Here is a 16,662-nt window from a genome sequence, read left to right as displayed (position 1 = left end):
ATTACTCCAGGACATGACACTTCCCTACTGAAAGAGAAAAGAATCACACTGCCACATTTCACTTCAAAAGAAACAAGTATCTCCATGGAAAAGAAACAGGAAAATGTGAAACTTGCCAAGAAAAGCATTTCGAGTGCTCAGTCCAGATGAAAGGAAGGTTGTAGAGCCACTGGCAATGGCTCTTAACCAACTGGGAGCAGAGGAATCAAGGAGACCATGTGAACAGCTGCCATGGAAGTGAGGCCCGCAGGGTCTGAACAGATGGGAAGGCCTGAGATGGAGCATGGAGGAACAGAATAATTCATGCTCTGGAAAAAGAAACTGAGGAATTTCCCCAGAATACAGCACAAGAGGTTAAAAATAATTATGAAACTAATCACATGATTTACATATAGGCTCTATACTCCTAAATTCTGTGACAAGAGCCTTTATATTAATATTGGCTAAAATAAAGCCACATCTGACAGATCCACAGGGAACAAGTTCCCCAGCTTGCCCTCAGGCAACAGCTGATTGACAGTGGTCAGAGCCCTTCCCTGAGATTTCTGATCTTGACAGAATTAGGTCTCAGTAGCTGTGCTGGCTTGTTTTATGTCAACTTGACAAAAGCTTGAGTCACTTTAGACAGGGAACCTCAATTAAGAGAATACCCCCTCCAGACCGTCCTGTGGGAAACCCTGTGCTGCATTTTCTTGACTGATTATTAATGTGAGAGAGCCCAGCTCTCCATCGGTGGTGCCTCTCCTGGGCTGCTGGTCCTGGATGCTGTTAGAAAGCAAGTTGAGCAAGCTGTGGGGAGCAAGCCAGTAAGCAGCATTCATCTGTCCAGTGCTTGCCTCCACGTTCCAGTCCTGACTTTCTTCAACGGTGGATCTTGATGTAGAACCAAAAGCTGAAATCAGTCTTTTCCTCCCCGAGTTGCTTTGGGTCGTGATGTTTTTTCACTGCAATAGAATCCCTAACTAAGACACTAACCCTCTGGAGAGGTCATAAGGTCATAAGATAGCAGTCCCTGGTTCCTGTCACATGACAATGGCACAATGACTTGTAGAGAAAAGACAAGAGTGCTGTCAGCTGGGGCGGCTCTCTTCTACACCTTAGCTCTTCTGGGGTTTATGTGACTCACTCCCAAGACCCCCTTTAAAATTGTAAACATTTTTTGAATTCCCTGATACTTTTCCAGTGGAATGAATGAATCTGAAACTGACATTTGGTTATTCTTTAACTATTTGCTGGCTTTTTTGGAGAAATGTTTTTTGGATATTTATCCTTTGACTCTTATGTAGGGTTTTGTTTGCTTTGAACATGCCATATTTCCAAACCCAGTTTCTAGCCTCCTGATTCAAATCCTCCTCCCTCCGACCCCGCCACTTAACAGCTAGAATCTCCCCCATCTTAACACACAGACAAAAGACCTAAATATCACCAGTCATGCCTTCTCAGATTTAATCTCCCACACCAAAGCAGCTACCTAACTCCATCACTGCTGGCCGAGATGCCTCCCAAGCCCTCCCAGGGCTGCTGGCCACACACTCTTATCAACTGTGGAATGTAAATTTAATGGCTTCTCAGGAGGAAAATTTGGAAACACATTTCAATAATCTTTAAAAAAATTTCTTTGCATTGGATGAAGCAAATGATTTCTCTGGATGAAGGAGAAAGAAAATTAAGGACAAGAACAACTGCTTTTAAAAACACTGATATGAAGCTGGGCTTAGTGATGCACTCTTCAAATCTCAGCACATAGGAGGCTGAAGCAAGGGGATCGAGGGTTTCAGGCTAGCCTTTGCTATATATACAGTAAAACCCTGTCTGAAATAAATAAGCAGATAGGTAGGTAGGTAGGTGCAGACATATATAGACACACACATACATAGAACATACATAGACAGGGAGACTGGCCTAGGGATGAAGCACCAGAGGATATAACACTCATGAAGCACATAACAAAAGCCTGATTCCTTCTGTACACTGAAGATCTGCATCCATGAAGACAGCATAAAATCCCAGAACCTGAAACAGTGGTACCTGGGAAGGGTGTAGCCAGCCAAGCATCCCATAATGTTGTACCTTTCTTTTCTGTCAAGAGATTCTCCTCTTCTCTATCCTTTTCCTTCTCCCCTTCTTTCTCTCTTTCCCTCTCCCCTTCTCTTTCCCTCTTTCTCTCCCCATCTCTCCTTTCCCCTCCCCCATCCTGCTCACACCACCACCACCCAATCAAAAATACAAAATGTTTGTAATAATGATATGCTTTAATACTATTTAGAGCTGAAGAAATGGCTCAGTGGATAAAAGGCATGCTGTAGAGGCATGAGGACCTGAGTTCAAATCCCCAGACCCATATAAAAAGCCAGATGTGGAGGTGAATGCTCTGTTAACCCCAGAACTAGAAAGTAGAGACAGGGGGATCCTAAGATTCCTTGGCCAGTCTGACTAGCCAAAACAATGTGCTTCGGGCTCATTGAGAGACTTTTTTTCAAAATAATAATAAAGAGAAGCAATTGTGGATGACACATGTTATCACCCTCCGCCTCCACATCAGTGGGCACAGGTGAACCCACATGTGTATTCCACACACAAACACAAAGGAAAAAGAATATACTTACAAGGGTGGAGAGTTACTTCAGATAGTCTTAAAGAAAAGAAATACATACAACATCTAAGTTCATTAAGTGTATGTGTAAAATATGCTGAGTGTGTAAAAATAGATAGACTTAGTCCCCTGCCTTCATCTCAAAGCAATCAGGGCTTTCTTTCCCCTTCGGAGAACTAGGTGGATGAGGTTAGGAACTGTCAGCTCTGTAGTACAGTGTGCTGTGTGTGTGTGTGTGTGTGACCAGACTCTCCACAAGGACACCCAAACCCCCTCATCAACAACTTTAGAGGAAAGATTTATCATAGCTCACAGTTTCACAGTCTGCAGTCCAGTCTGATTCTGTTGTTTCTGAGCTTGTGGTGAGACCCACCATTGTAGTGGCAGGAGCCATCTTTAGCATGGGGGATACTACCCATAGTGAACAGGAAGCAGAGAGGGAAGAATGGAGTGGGGACCAAGCTAAGGCAGGCCTTCCCAGAAGCCTGCTTTTCCCATTAGATCCCTCCTCCTAAAGTGCTCGGAACCTCCCAGAATACATCAGACCAAGCCCTCACCATATGAGCCTCAAGGAAATATTTCATTTTAAAGCCAAAACCCTCTGGTGAAGTTTTAATTTTTTCTGTATTGCATTTTTTATGATAATATAGCCTCATACCTATACCCCAAAGGCCATTTTCCCTTAATCTAGTTTAATAATTATCTCCACATGTCTCACTCACACAGTGGAGGATCTTACTATATCTCACATCTACACAACTAAACACTAAGCAAACACTAAAACAGTAATAGTGGTTAGTAGGAATTTGCTAATGTGAATATGTCCCATCTTCTCATAATTTTGAAAACGACATTGCCAGGAGCTTCTTAGCATCGTGATGCACGGATCATGAGTGAGCGCGCACTCTAACCCATGCTTGGCCTTCACATTTATACTCTTTGCCGGTTTTGGACATCTTGGTGTCCAGATCTCTTACCAACTGCAGGATTCTACAGACATAACAAGGACCCTAGTTTCACTTCTTGTCTGATGGAAGGTAGACATTTCTACAAACAGCCACATGAGTCATGGTATACGTGCCTAGAGGTGCTGACAGGTGCATTTCAACCCAGGCAGGGAGCAGGCTTCATGGAGGAGGAGATGTGTCAGCCACATCTGCCATTATCAAGCAGAGAGCTGGGAAGAGGGAGCTCATCTCCTTGGCAACCACAGGAAGGCTACAAGGGAGTGAGCTACTCCCATGTTTCCTGACAGCGACGAAAATAGGGCTTTGCATAGAGCCAGAGAGTCTGGCTTCCCAGTCTCTGGCTGGCTTCATAATATTGCAGCTCCTTCATCAGGAGGGCAAGAACTTCAAATCTCAACTCTCTCCCCTCTCTCTCATCCCCCAGGGAGTAGAGCAGAGGGGCTATTCCCCAACCCGTGCTGGCCACGCTGCAAGGCACACCCACAGGCTCCCATTCCTTGCTTCCATGGGCTGCTGCCAAACTCCCGCTCCTGGAGTCAAAGGAATGTTGAGCAATCTTTGGAATTTTTTTTCTGCCAAGAAACAAGTACTTTCGAATTCCGAATTCCATTCAGGCCTCCTGAGCAGCCACATTGCAGGAGTCTGCAAAGCCCCGGCCTTCCTCAGCAAACCTGGAGGGGACTTTTCCCCATTTATATTCTTCTCCTGCTGGCAGCGGTGTAAGACTCCATAGCGATGAGGTCATGAGGCCCTGCCCCGCTGCATCCACGGGTGGCTGAGCTGCCAGAACCTTGCTGTCCTGTCCCAGTGGCTCAGTGTGTTCAAGGGTAGGTAGGCTGGGGGAGGGTCAGGGTCAGGAGGGTTGACGAGCAGCCCTCAGATTGCTAAAGTTCCAGCCTAGGCTCGACTCTTAGGACATCCCACCTGCAGGCCTGCCCCTTACTTGTGATCCTATGTGGCCTAAGGACTCCAGTCCACAATATCCAGTTTCCTGGGTACTGCATGTGGGGAACCCACTTGGCATCTGGAAACTTAGAATTAATCAATGCCTTGCAAGTAGTTCTCAGCTCAAATGAAGCCCTTTGTGATGCCCACCACTAAGCCCAAGTTCTGCTGCTGTGTAGCCTTGTGGTATCCTAGGCTTCTCCTTCTAAGCATTGCCTTGTTATTAATAACTGGCTGTGAACTTGCTTAATGTTTTCCTCTTTGGGCCTTACTTTTAGACAGTGTTCTGGTTTTCTAGGTCCCTATTTCATTCACAACCAGACAGGTCGAAGACTGGTGAGATTGTTTAACATGGATTGGGGGGGGTGGGGGGGAGAGCGCTGGAGGGAAGGCTCAATAGTGAAGAGCCTATACTGCTTTTCCAAAGGACCCTAGTTCATTCCAAGCATCTAAGTCATGTGGTTCACAAACGTTGGAGTTCCAGAGGATCTGACACCCTCATCTACAGTGCACATGTCACACACACACATACACACCAGACACATAGATACATACACATAAGTAAAAATGAATCTTATAAAATATCATGGTGCTGTCTGGCATATAAAGTGGAGGTTTCTGATCTAGTCTGGTCATATCGCAAGTCCCTAGCAAAAGTGAGCTTTGCGTACAGTGGTCATGTTAACCACCCCTTTGGCCCTTGTTTCTTTGTTATACTGGCTCTGGATAGGCCCTGATCCCAACTGTACAGCCTTCCATTTTTCTTAGGTTTGAGCAAAACTTGAAAGCTGCAAAGCCTATCACATCCATCATTCTGTCCATACATACTTTAAGGCTAGAAGTACTATTTCCATAGAAGAAACTACTGTCCCAAAGAAGTGGACCTCAAGTGTATGGCACCAGATGGTAAATATTCTCTACCCACAAAATGTGCCAATTCAAACCAAATTAAAGTATAAAGACAGGTTTATTGGGGCAAGTTCACCAACCATACAGAGGGTCAGTGAAGTAGCCATGTTGAAGGAGATAGAGGGAAGAAAGAAGAGAGAAAAGGGGAGAGGGAGAGGAAGAGAGGGAGGGGAGAGAGCAGGGAGAGGGAGAGAGGGACAAAGGTGAGAAAGAGAGGTTGAGAACCAAATGTCTGGATTCTATAGTGAAGAGCCTTTGGGTGAGAGGAAGCCCAGCCTCTGGGCTGGAAAGTCCAGCATAGAGGGTGGGGCATGCTGGGAAAATCTGGAGGTCAGATCTGGCTTGGTATGTTAAATAGGTCTGAATTAAATAAATCTGAAACCCAACACCTTGTATCAGGGGCAGGAGGGAGGATGGAGATTTGCAGAAAGAGGGACAGTGGGGCAGGAAAGCCTGGAGAGGCCTCAGATACAAGAGCACAGCATCTTGGAGAAGGGACTGGAAATAAGACAGAGTGTGTTTGCTCTGAGAACTGGATCAGAAACCTCAACTTCAGTCTGGCGGTGGTAGTGCACACCTTTGATCCCAGCACATGGGAGGCAGAGGCAGGTCAGCCTGGTCTACAGAGTGAGTTCCGGGATAGCCAGGGCTACACAGAGAAACCCTGTCTCTTGGGGTAGGGGGTGGGGAGGTGGAGGAGGAAGGAGGAGGAAGGGGGAGGGGGAGGAGGAGGAGGGGAAGGAGAAGAAGGAACCTTCACTTCATAAGCCAGACAGCTTTTTGCTTGTATTGTCTACGCTACTTTCCTTTTTTCCCCTCCTTCAAGGAAGCAGCTGGGAAAGTCAGGACTCACTAGTGTAACTGACTTCATCTGTGCAGGGGGCACCAAAGACATGTTTGTAACTAAGTAAGTATCTATGTATCTGGCTCCCAGGTGAGAAGACCTTAAAGAGGAGGGGACAGAGGGACAGAACAGCCATTGTTCATTGCCTCCTCAACCCTGTACTATGCACATGTTGAGATCACGCCTTTTCTGCAGAAAACCTGGGGGGTTTGCCATTGGGAGAAGTTGCCTAAGCTGTTTCTCGGACTTCTTGTGAGATTGCCTCATTTGAGTGGGAATCCTTGTGAGATCTAGGAGATGTAACAGACAACAATACAGAGATTAAAGCAGGAAGTTCCACGGTGTGAGGAAGGCAGGATGAAGGTTGAGGCAGACAGCAGTAACTGCAGTGGCAAAGGCCCCCTGTATAGGGAAGCGAAGACTGAATCAAATCAGCATTGGGGAACACGTAGCCCATGCCATGAGTGTCACAGAGAAGAGCAGTAGGCAGATTGTGAGCTGTCCTCCCAGCTTGAAAGCGTAGGCTTTCAAGAAGGAACTAGGGGGGCGCTGAAGATTGTATCCCTCTGGATTCTATATTTCTATATTAAGAAAGGACAGGCAATGGGAAATATCCTGGAAAGCTCTGTGACAGCTGGGGTGAGAGATGACAGTTTAGGCCTGCCTGGGAGAGGAGCAGCAAGACGTGAGAAGGGGTCCTGGGGAGTGGAAAGGAAGGCAGGACTTCTTATTGCTCTTTTTCCCAGACAGGGTTTCTCTGGGTAGCCCTGGCTGTCCTAGAACTAACTCTCTTTATAGACCAGGTTGGTCTTGAACTCAAGAGAGCTGCCTGTCTCTGCCTCCCCAGTGCTGGGATTAAAGGTATTTGCCATCATATCTGACCAAGAAGGCAAGATTTTCTGATGGTTTTGATGTGGAATGTGAGCAGAAGAGGACTCTGTGGCTTTTGGGTTTTGTTGCGAGACAGATGGAGTCAATATTGACTCAGATCGTGTGTGTGTGTGTGTGTGTGTGTGTGTGTGTGTCATTACAGCTACTGACTACCAAGCTGGGGCGGGTCCCTAGTCTCTGCACTCTGATCTCCTTCGATCCTCCTAACCTCAGGAGGCAGAACTTAGTCCCTTCATTCCAGGGACAAAGTCTGACTATGGCTACTTGTATATGAGTGTGGAGCTCAGATGCCCTGGGTGACTTTGACCCCATGAAGCAGATGTCCACATCTGGCTTCAGGAGTCCAGACACTGGTTCCTTTACCTCATATGACTGGGCCTTGATTTTACTTTTGCACACACACACACACACACACACACACACACACTCTCCATACTCTCTCCTTCCTGTGTAATCAATCTGTCTTAAGCTCTAGGATTCCCCCAAGGCCCCATGTCCCCCTATGTGTACTGCAACTTCTCTCAGATTATTATTTGGATATTGGAAAATGAATAGAGGAGTAATCAGGACCAGAATATTTGGAGAGTGCCTCAAAGGCCTTAAGAAGATGTATGAGCCGTGAGTCAGGAGAGACAGTGGGAGAGAATGCAGGGGAGCTCAGCTGTCCAGTTTTTAATGGCCTTTGCCTGAGACTTGCTGACTCTTAGGAGGGCTTCTCCAATGGCAGCAAGCTGGAGCTGTGGCTGCCCACTCCTCAGGACTGCCTTCCCTTTCTAAATCACCGAGTCCTACTTGCAAGCAGAGCACACAACTTTGACACTGATCTAATTGAGGTAGGGGTACAGGGGAAGGCATCCAGAGCCACAGTGTGACCTCAGGGGTGAACACTGTCACTCCCACCCAAGGATGTCCTGAGCCTCCTTTGAAGAATGGAAAAGAAGGCTGTGTGACCTGTTGAGGCAGCTCTCTGCCCAGCCAGAGCCTGTCCCTAGGCTCTGTGTTTACCAGCAGGCTGTCTTAGCAATAGCCTGAATTAGTGAACTGTTCCAGCCAAATGTGCAGCAGAGGAGGGGATATAGCCCTGTTCTCTGCTAAGTGCAAGGCTTTAAACATTTATAAGCACTATTCTGTGTTAGGCATTGTCACCCAGTTACCTGCTTCCATTTTCATAACTACCAGGTCCAAATAAAACTGAAGTTCTGAGTGACTCAGAGTGACTGGGCCTGTCCTGGACTTCCCAGTGCTGATAGGCCTCAGATTTGAGATGCAGGTTTCTGGGGTTGTGACAGGCACACACTCCCTGCCTGATGTACTGTTGGGTATCCCCAAGCCTCAGTGCACAGCCCCCACAACCCCATACTCCCTCTGAAGTCATTCTGCCTTCTCTACCTCTCTGAGTGCTGAGGCTGCTCAGACTGCAAGGATGCAGAGATCAAGGAAAACGGACTAGCATCAAGTCCCGTGGAGGCCAGAGATGGAGCCTGTGGCAGGGAGGGGCTGGGACACAGACAGCCTCTGTTGGTCTGGAAGACACAAGCACACTGTCCCAGGAAAACACTTCTGTTTGCAAACAAATGCCACAAGCTGGGGAAACAGCACATCTTTGTCTGTCCTGGCTGCTGCTCATGTGGCTTCTTTGCCCCCATCCCATCCCCCTTCCTATCTAGGGTCCTTTTCATCTTTGTCGTTATAGCCTTGGAACTGAGTAAAAAGGGTGGCTGGGTGAGCTGGAGCCCAGGCTTAAGGCCCCTGGTCTCCAGCCTTTGGGATACAGTTCTGGCCCACAGCCTCTCATGGCTCTCTAAGCTGAAGGTCATAGGAAGAAGATACGCTTCAGATGACAGGCCCCTGCTCAGCCTGCTGGCCTGGGCCTCTGCTGCTAGGCCAGCAAATGCTCAGACTACACCAGCAAAAAGGCTACACCTCTGTACAATGTCTACCCAAATCTCAGGCTCTCATAGGACCTCAGTGATAGAGACAGATTAGGTAGTTTGCCCATAGTCAAGAACCTTTCTCCTAGTCCTTCTAGTCCTGCTCTTGCCCCTTTTATGACTCTCTTTTGTGTCTCTCTGTCTCCCTCTGTGTCTCTGTCTCTGTGTCTGTCTCTGACTATGTCTGTCTCTCTCTCTTTCTCTGTGTGTGTGAGAGAGACAGAGACAAAGAGACTGCGATTGGGGATTGAAGCTAGGGCCTTCGTCATACTCTACCACTAAGCTGCATGCTCAGCCCTCCTCTTCTTCCTTATGTGGGTCCCTCCCAGACCCCAGCCCACCCAGGCAAACTCAGACAGGGCTGGGCTGAGTTTTCTCCACACATGTGGTGCTTATCACGCAAGCACTGCCTCGGAGGGTTTCGCAATCAGCCTTGCGTTCTGGTCACCCCAATGGGCTTGAGTTACAGGAGAGCAGGGGGCCTCTCATGCTTTTCTCAAACTGCTGTCTGGGTCATCACCTCACCCATGCCCAGACATGGGGCTCACCAAGGCTCCTGCTCAGTTCGGGAGGAGTTGCATGAAGGCCTTGAGGGTGGACCAGATATTTTGCCTCTGAAGATAGAAAGGCAACGAGATGTTTGTAGGACTCAGCTCAGGAATGGGACTTATAAAACAGGGAGGTGGCCAAATCACTCACATTGGTCTTGGAACGGGCTCTGTTCACAGGGCCAACTGAAACACACAGATCCGAAGGCCAACCACGTTCCTCAGAGGCTGTGGGAGCATGGCCCAGCCTAGAGCTGGCAGTGGAAGTGCCAAGCTAGACAGGTAATGGGTACTGCAAATTGATTGCTGGCTTTCAGAAGTGACTAGGGCTTTCCTGGGACGCCCTTCTCCTAGATTAATTTACCCCTCCCCCTCTCCATTCAGCCACTTAATCAGTCCAGTCACCCATTGTATCCAGCTTCCCTTAAGCCAGGCGAAGTCAGCCTGGTGTAGTTCAAGGGAGGCAGACCCTAGAAACGTGATTCAGGGTCTGTCTTCAAAATGCCTGTAAACAATTGGAAAGAGAAAATGAGCACACACAAGTCAGACTTTAGCTGAGAATGAGAGCACTGCCTGCAGCGGGGAAACCACAGACAAGGGCAAGGAAGGACACGTGGCTAACGAAGGACATTGAGTTTTTATTTCCTGCCTTTCCTGCAACCATCCCCCACCCCACACAGAGCGCAGTGGAGGGTAGGGATCACAGCCAGCAGCAGTGACCAGGGAACAGCCGCCTAGTAAATCAGGAGCCTCGAAGATTCTGAGGCATCGCAGGGACAGCACTGGATTTATAGCTCTTACAAGACACACTACTTTCAGGGAATTCACTCTGTTTTGGGGACACTACACTGCTGACATCAGCTCCAGGACATCAAGGCTGTAAGTGACTTGACAGGCTAATAATTCTCAGTGGCTTACAACACTCATGGTTTCAGGGAAGATGGCACACACGGGCAGGAAAAGACAGTATGAACCAGCAAAGCCAGCCGGTCTCGTGCCGGAGGAGCAGAGCAGATTCTGGCTGCTCCCAGTGACATTTTTCCAGAGCAGATTCTTTCATTCTTACTTCTGAACCCTTCGAACTTTCCTAACAGCTGGAACTTCCCCCACCTCCTCTCTCCAGAAGCCCCACCCTTATTTTGAAACCAGACTCTAAGGAACCAGTTGTGTGGGTCTTGCTCTTTGACTAACCCTAGTGGACCTGCCTGAAGATGTCTGGTGTGGGCGGTACAGCAGTTGGTCTGCACTAGCAGCATCTCACTCTGTGGTCTGTTCTTATGTTCAATAAAGCTTTTACACTCAGAAAAACCTTCTGAGTATCCACACCAGACTTACTTCTGTGATACATCATCAAGAGATAGAGTGGTGTAGTGGTTAGTTCTACTGCCGCTGCGGCTTCCCCACCGTGACAGACTACTTACCTACAAAGCCAAAATAAAACCTTCCTCTCTTAAGTTGCTTCTTTCAAGAATTTTATCACTGCCACAGGAAAAGTTACTAACCACAACCTGGAATTACCCAGGAAGAGAGTCTCAGGGGTTCTCGGACTGTAAGCATGTCTGTGAGAGATTGTCTTGATTGCTTTAATTGATGTGGGAAGACCCAGTGTCTTAGGGTTTCCATTGCTGTGATAAGAACACAGTGTCCAGAAGCAACTTGGAGAAGAAAGAGCTTATCTATATTATTCACAGGTCACTCTCTAACACTTAGGGAAGCCAGGGCAGCAACCTGGAAATAGTAATTGAAGCAGAAGCCATAGAGGGGTACTGCTTACTGGCTTGCTTCCCATAGCTTGCTCAGGATGCTTTCTAACAACTCTGGACCACTTACCCAGGGGTGGTACCACCTATGGTGATCTGGGTCCTCCCACATCAATCCACTAACCAGGAATATGCCCCATAGACTTGCCTATAAATTGAGGTGTTTTCTCAATTGAGAAAAATCTCAAACTGAGGTTCTTCTAGATTGTGTCAAATTTATGACAAAACAACAACAAAACAGGGGGGAAATCCAAGCAGGACACTCAGCCTGAGAGTGGGGCCCTCATTACGTGGTTCTGGGCACTGGACTGCATAAGCACAGAGAGAGCTAGCTGAGCATTAAGTGTGTGATGCATTTCTGCTCTTGAAAGTGCATGTGATGAGTTGCTTCAAGTTCATGCCTTGGCTTCCCCTAAATAACATACAGTAATTCGGAATTCCACACCACAATAAGCCCTTTCCTCCCCGTGCAGCTTTTTTGTTTGGGCATTTTATCACAGCTGCAGGGGTGGGGGTGACTAGAAGAAGGGCCAAGCCTCGGGACTTCCTGCTCCACATCAAAGCTTTAGGAAGCACACATATACACCCACCAGGAATGAATTTAACCTCACCAGGCAGCCTCCAGTCAATGTCACAGGAGCACAGGAATGCTTCCACGTTATCTTTTTGCTGACAGCTGCTGCATTCATAAGTTCTAAAAACAGAAACAGGGAAAGTAACTAATATACGGATCATCTCATGCAATTACTGTCCCACCCTCGGCCATAACAAGAAGAGCGCTAACATGCTACTTAACAAAATTCCTGACTTCGGTGCAATGCTATGAACCTGGAGATTTTACACACTGGGAAAGTACTCCAAGTTCTTCAAGAATCAGACTTCAGAAGAATTGGCACAAGTGAAAGAGAAAAGAGGGAATTTCAGAAAGAGGAAATTGCTTCAGTCAAACATGGCAAGCTGAAAGGGTGTAAGCCAATGTAAGGTACACATGACATGCCTCTTGTCACACGCCGGGCTTCTTGTCTCTTTCCCACAGCAGACAGTGCTAATTGACTGTAGTATCTTCTCCCACTAACTCAGGTCATCAGCTCCTCAGTCGGTATTCCAAATCAATGGAAGCTAAGTTGGGGTGGGGTTGACTTGTTCTCCTGTCTAGTGTCTTGAGAAGGTGTAAGAAGACAGATCCTGCTGGAGCAGATTTGTGCTTTGGAGGAGAGAAAAGAAAAGGCCAAGCGAGGACAGGCCACAGGACTGGATTCCGTCACTTTCACTTAAAGAAGAAAGTGACGTCCTTGCCCGAGGTCCATGGAAGCCAATGGCAGTGGTGCTGGAGTCAAGCCTTGTGTCCCTTGGGCAATAGGATGAGGCCAGACATTTGGAAGGTGAAGTTTACAAATGTTTTTGTGTGATACAGGGGCTAAGGTCTCACATGAAGGTCTTCTGAGCTCTCTGAGTTCTCCCTGCACCTTAAGACACTCTCCTTGCCCAGGTTCCCATGCTTTGTGGATTGGAAGCCTGTGGTGGGTGGTGAAAGGGGATATTAGAGAGAGAGGCACATCCAAGTTCAAAGAGACTTTGGGGCAGACATAGAAGGTCCACTCCTACTATATCCAGAATCTAAACCTATAAAAGTCCAACACAGGCTCCCTCTCCCCTAACTTCCAGGTATGGGGAGCTTCCAAAAGCTTTTGAGGATGGCAGTGTTATGATTTAAAAAGTGGTATTTATAAAACATAAGTATGAAAGATTTGTATGTCCTGAGTCCTGTCAGGAGAAGATATCACCTGGTAGACCATCTTTGAGTATGGAGCTGTGTGGAATGGGGATCCTCTTAGCCTGCAAGCTCCAAGGGGTAGATTACCCACAAATGACCAGAGAACTTGAAGGGCATCTCTGTGGCTGAACTGAGATGAAGAAAAAGAGGTTTCACTAAAGATCCAAAATGTCAAAGGCCCTGAGGCTTTGACTCGGGGAGGGGACAGGAACACAGACAAGAAGCTAGACACAGCTGGAAGCACCCCTTGTCAGGGTTCCTAGGTCCCCACCATGGTGGACTTGTTGCTTTTTTTTTGGTCTTTGCCTTCCTGAAAGAGATGTGGATAAAGGTGGCTTTGTTTTTTTCTAGAATGGTAAGGTGGGGAACTAGGGAAGCCATGGCTTCTTTTGAAGGCAGACTTGGGCTCATTAGGAGGGACAGGTGCAAGGCAGACTCTATACAGAAGAACTCATGGCAGTGGAGGGTGCAGAGGGCCAGTGGGGTGACTCAGTAGATAAAGACACTTGCTGCCAAGTCTGACAACATAAGTTCAATCTCCAGAACCCATATGGTGGAAGAAGAGAATGGACTCCTTCAAGTTGCCCTCTACACACAGACACATGGACATACAGACATACAAACGTACACACATACCATGCTGAATTAATATGATAAAAATATTTTTGAAAAGAGAGTACAGAGAATAATGCAGTCTTCAAGACCTGTCTTGGGATAAGGGATCATGTCTTAGCTGACAAGGGGCAGAACTGAGCTGTAGACATGCCAGACGCTTCCATTGGATCTATACTTTACCAAGGTGGGAGCCTTACCCATTTCAGTACATAGTTCTAGGTTCTCAAGACTAGACAAATAAGCTGTAGCCCACCCTACATGGATTGGGCTTTATCCAGACGTGCTACTGAGTTACCCCCAAGTCAGAAACCAGTCTCCCCGTTGTAGAACATAATGGGGTGGGGTAGAAAAAAGGACCTGGTCATAGAGGGTCCACAGAGTGATAATGGAGTGAGCCCAAGAAATGAGCTAACGTTCCTCTTTGGGCTACTGCTGACATCTTTTTTTCCACTCCTAGTAGTCACTTCCCAGAGCCCGCCCCCCTTTCTGGGGCAGCTGACTGTTGCTCAACCTTTGCTTCTTAAGTGCTGTCCCTGGTTTCCGGCCTTCATACCTCCCTGTCCTCCTTCCACCTCCACAACACTAGTTCCTCTTCAGTTTTTGTTTACTCACTTCTGTTCCTACAGCAACCCATGTGTCTGGGGCTAGCACGTTCTCATTGGTCACTTCTCTTTGGCCATCCCCATGTTCTCCAAGAGGGATCTCACTCCGCACAGCATTATGATCACTTGTTATGATGGTTCCCAAACTTAATTTGGCCCTGATCAATCCTTCATTCTAGGACCCCCCCTCCTAACAGCAGTCTGCTAAGCAGGTATCCTAGACACCTTCCCTAATCCCCAAATGTAACACACAGCTTGCTAAGCAGTCTTCATGGAGGCTGGAGAGCCATGTTGGGAGGCCACAAGTCAGGAACTATCCCTGGAGACCAAGCCACTGAAGGTGCTGACTTCTGACTTCCACTCATTAGCATCATGCTGCCAGAGGCTGACAGGGCCTCTATCTGACTGTTCTGTCCCTCTCCTGTGGTTATGCATAATTCAAAGAACACCAGAAAGGGGCTGTGCTTTGATGTTAGACCTGGAAGACTGAAACTCCACTTGAAGACACATGGGTGTAAAATCTAACCATTGGGGGGTTTTTTTGTTTTGTTTTTTTGTTTGTTTGGTTGTTTTGGTTGGTTGGGTTTTGTTTGTTTGTTTTCCATTTTCGAAGCAAGATCATCATCGAATTAGACCCTGCCACTGACAACATCAAAAGACTCAGGGGGAAAGGGTGTACACAGAACTATTACACTCTGTCAAGGAAGATTTTTCTCAGGCAGAACACTTGGTGGCTGATAAAGTCCATCCACTATGTGAGGGCCCACTGGGAATTTGGTGAACATGTTTATGTCAGTATAGCACCTCTTCCCCTGAGAATCCTCAGAAAGGAAGATGATATGTCAATAGAAAAGGGCTGAGGCTGGGGACTCTGTTCAGGAGCTCAAAACTTCAAAGGAACAACAGGCCATTACTTGAGTTGCTTTCTGTCATGGTATTTGTCAACACTCAGAAGCATGACAACCTTCAGAACAAGGATCCTGGAGGCACTTGATCTTGGCCTGCTGACTCACTGGCCCTCAGGGTTAGGGGTTCCACTGACAGGTAGAGTCACTTGCACAAGTCATCCATGTTCACCCAGGCATCCATGCACTCTTCATCCAGCTAATATGGCCGCCGTCACTCTTGTCTATGCCTCTCCACCGTTGCAAAGTGCTGACAGAGCTCATTGGTAATTAATTCCATGTTGCTCAGGTCATATTCCCCCTCATTTGGCTCCAATACCATCTGTTCCTCTTCAGACAGTTCTGTCTTCACTTATGAATGCCTGAGTCCTACTGCTGCCATGCAAAGGCTGCCCAGATCTTTTGAGATACAAAGAACTGTAGTGATAATCTTCCCAAGCCATGGGATGACCACAGAAGGCCCGGGAATGTTCCCAGACTTGTATTCAGAGCACTGGGCTCCCATGGCTCTTCTGCAGGTATTCTGTAGGTGGCTTCACATCTAAACCTCTCCAGTATGATAATGTTGCTAGCATCATGAATACATTGAATGAAAATATCAAACAAAACAAAATCAAAGTTCTCCATCATGAGATCCCTGCTGCTATCTCTGATTGAGAAGATCTATGTGGACACACAACAGGCCAGTGGGCATGCAGGGGCCTTTTTTTTTTTTTCCAATCATCCATTTCTTAGGGCTACTTTGTACTGGAGCTCACAAAAAGACAAGAGGAGCATCCTCTGAGGATGGGTAGGGAGAAGGACCAGACTCTCATTCATTCTTGAAATATGAATTGCACGTGTTGTCTGTGCGAAGTTCAGGATACAAAGGAGAAGGTAGAGAAGGTCCTGCTCAAAGAGGATCAGGAACTGACCGGGTCAGTAGACGACATGGTCTCCAAGAAGGAAGTACAGGGTTGAAGGGTAACAACGGACAGTGGCTAAGGCCTAAAGAAAAGAGGAAATGATTGTTCCAGGCTAGGGAGTGTATGTGGGAAAACTCAAGGCAAGAACAAACTGGGAACTCTCAAGGAACTATGAGAAAGAGGAGCAGTGGCCCACAAACAGGAGGGAGGGGGAGAAAACGCTGTGCCAGGCAGGGCGTCAGGGGCCCATAAGAGTTTGGGATTCAATCACAAAGGAACTCGCACAATATGAACTCACTGATAAGTGGATATTAGCCCAGAAACTTAGGATACCCAACATATAAGATACAATTTGCTAAACGCATGAAATTCAAGAAGAACGAAGACCAAAGTGTGGACACTTTGCCCCTTCTTAGAAATGGGAACAAAACACCCATGGAAGGAGTTACAAAGACAAAATTTGGAACTGTGA

The 16,662-nt window shown here is 47.3% G+C and overlaps 1 long non-coding RNA gene across 1 annotated transcript in view; it reads right to left on the bottom strand.

Annotated features, from left to right (window-relative positions):
• The window catches only part of LOC110291498, a 108,053-nt gene that overhangs the window by 13,734 nt on the left and 77,657 nt on the right, over nt 1-16,662 (bottom strand). The window contains exon 2 of the long non-coding RNA XR_003836223.1: nt 12,001-12,083. This is a non-coding gene — a long non-coding RNA (uncharacterized LOC110291498). The remainder of the gene's footprint in view (nt 1-12,000; nt 12,084-16,662) is intronic.

This window comes from Mus caroli, chromosome 3 (genome assembly GCF_900094665.2).
Source record: "Mus caroli chromosome 3, CAROLI_EIJ_v1.1, whole genome shotgun sequence".
In the NCBI taxonomy this organism is placed as follows: Eukaryota; Metazoa; Chordata; class Mammalia; order Rodentia; family Muridae; genus Mus; species Mus caroli.
The sequence above is the reverse complement of the archived record's forward strand: the minus strand, read 5'-3'. Positions and strand labels throughout refer to the sequence as shown.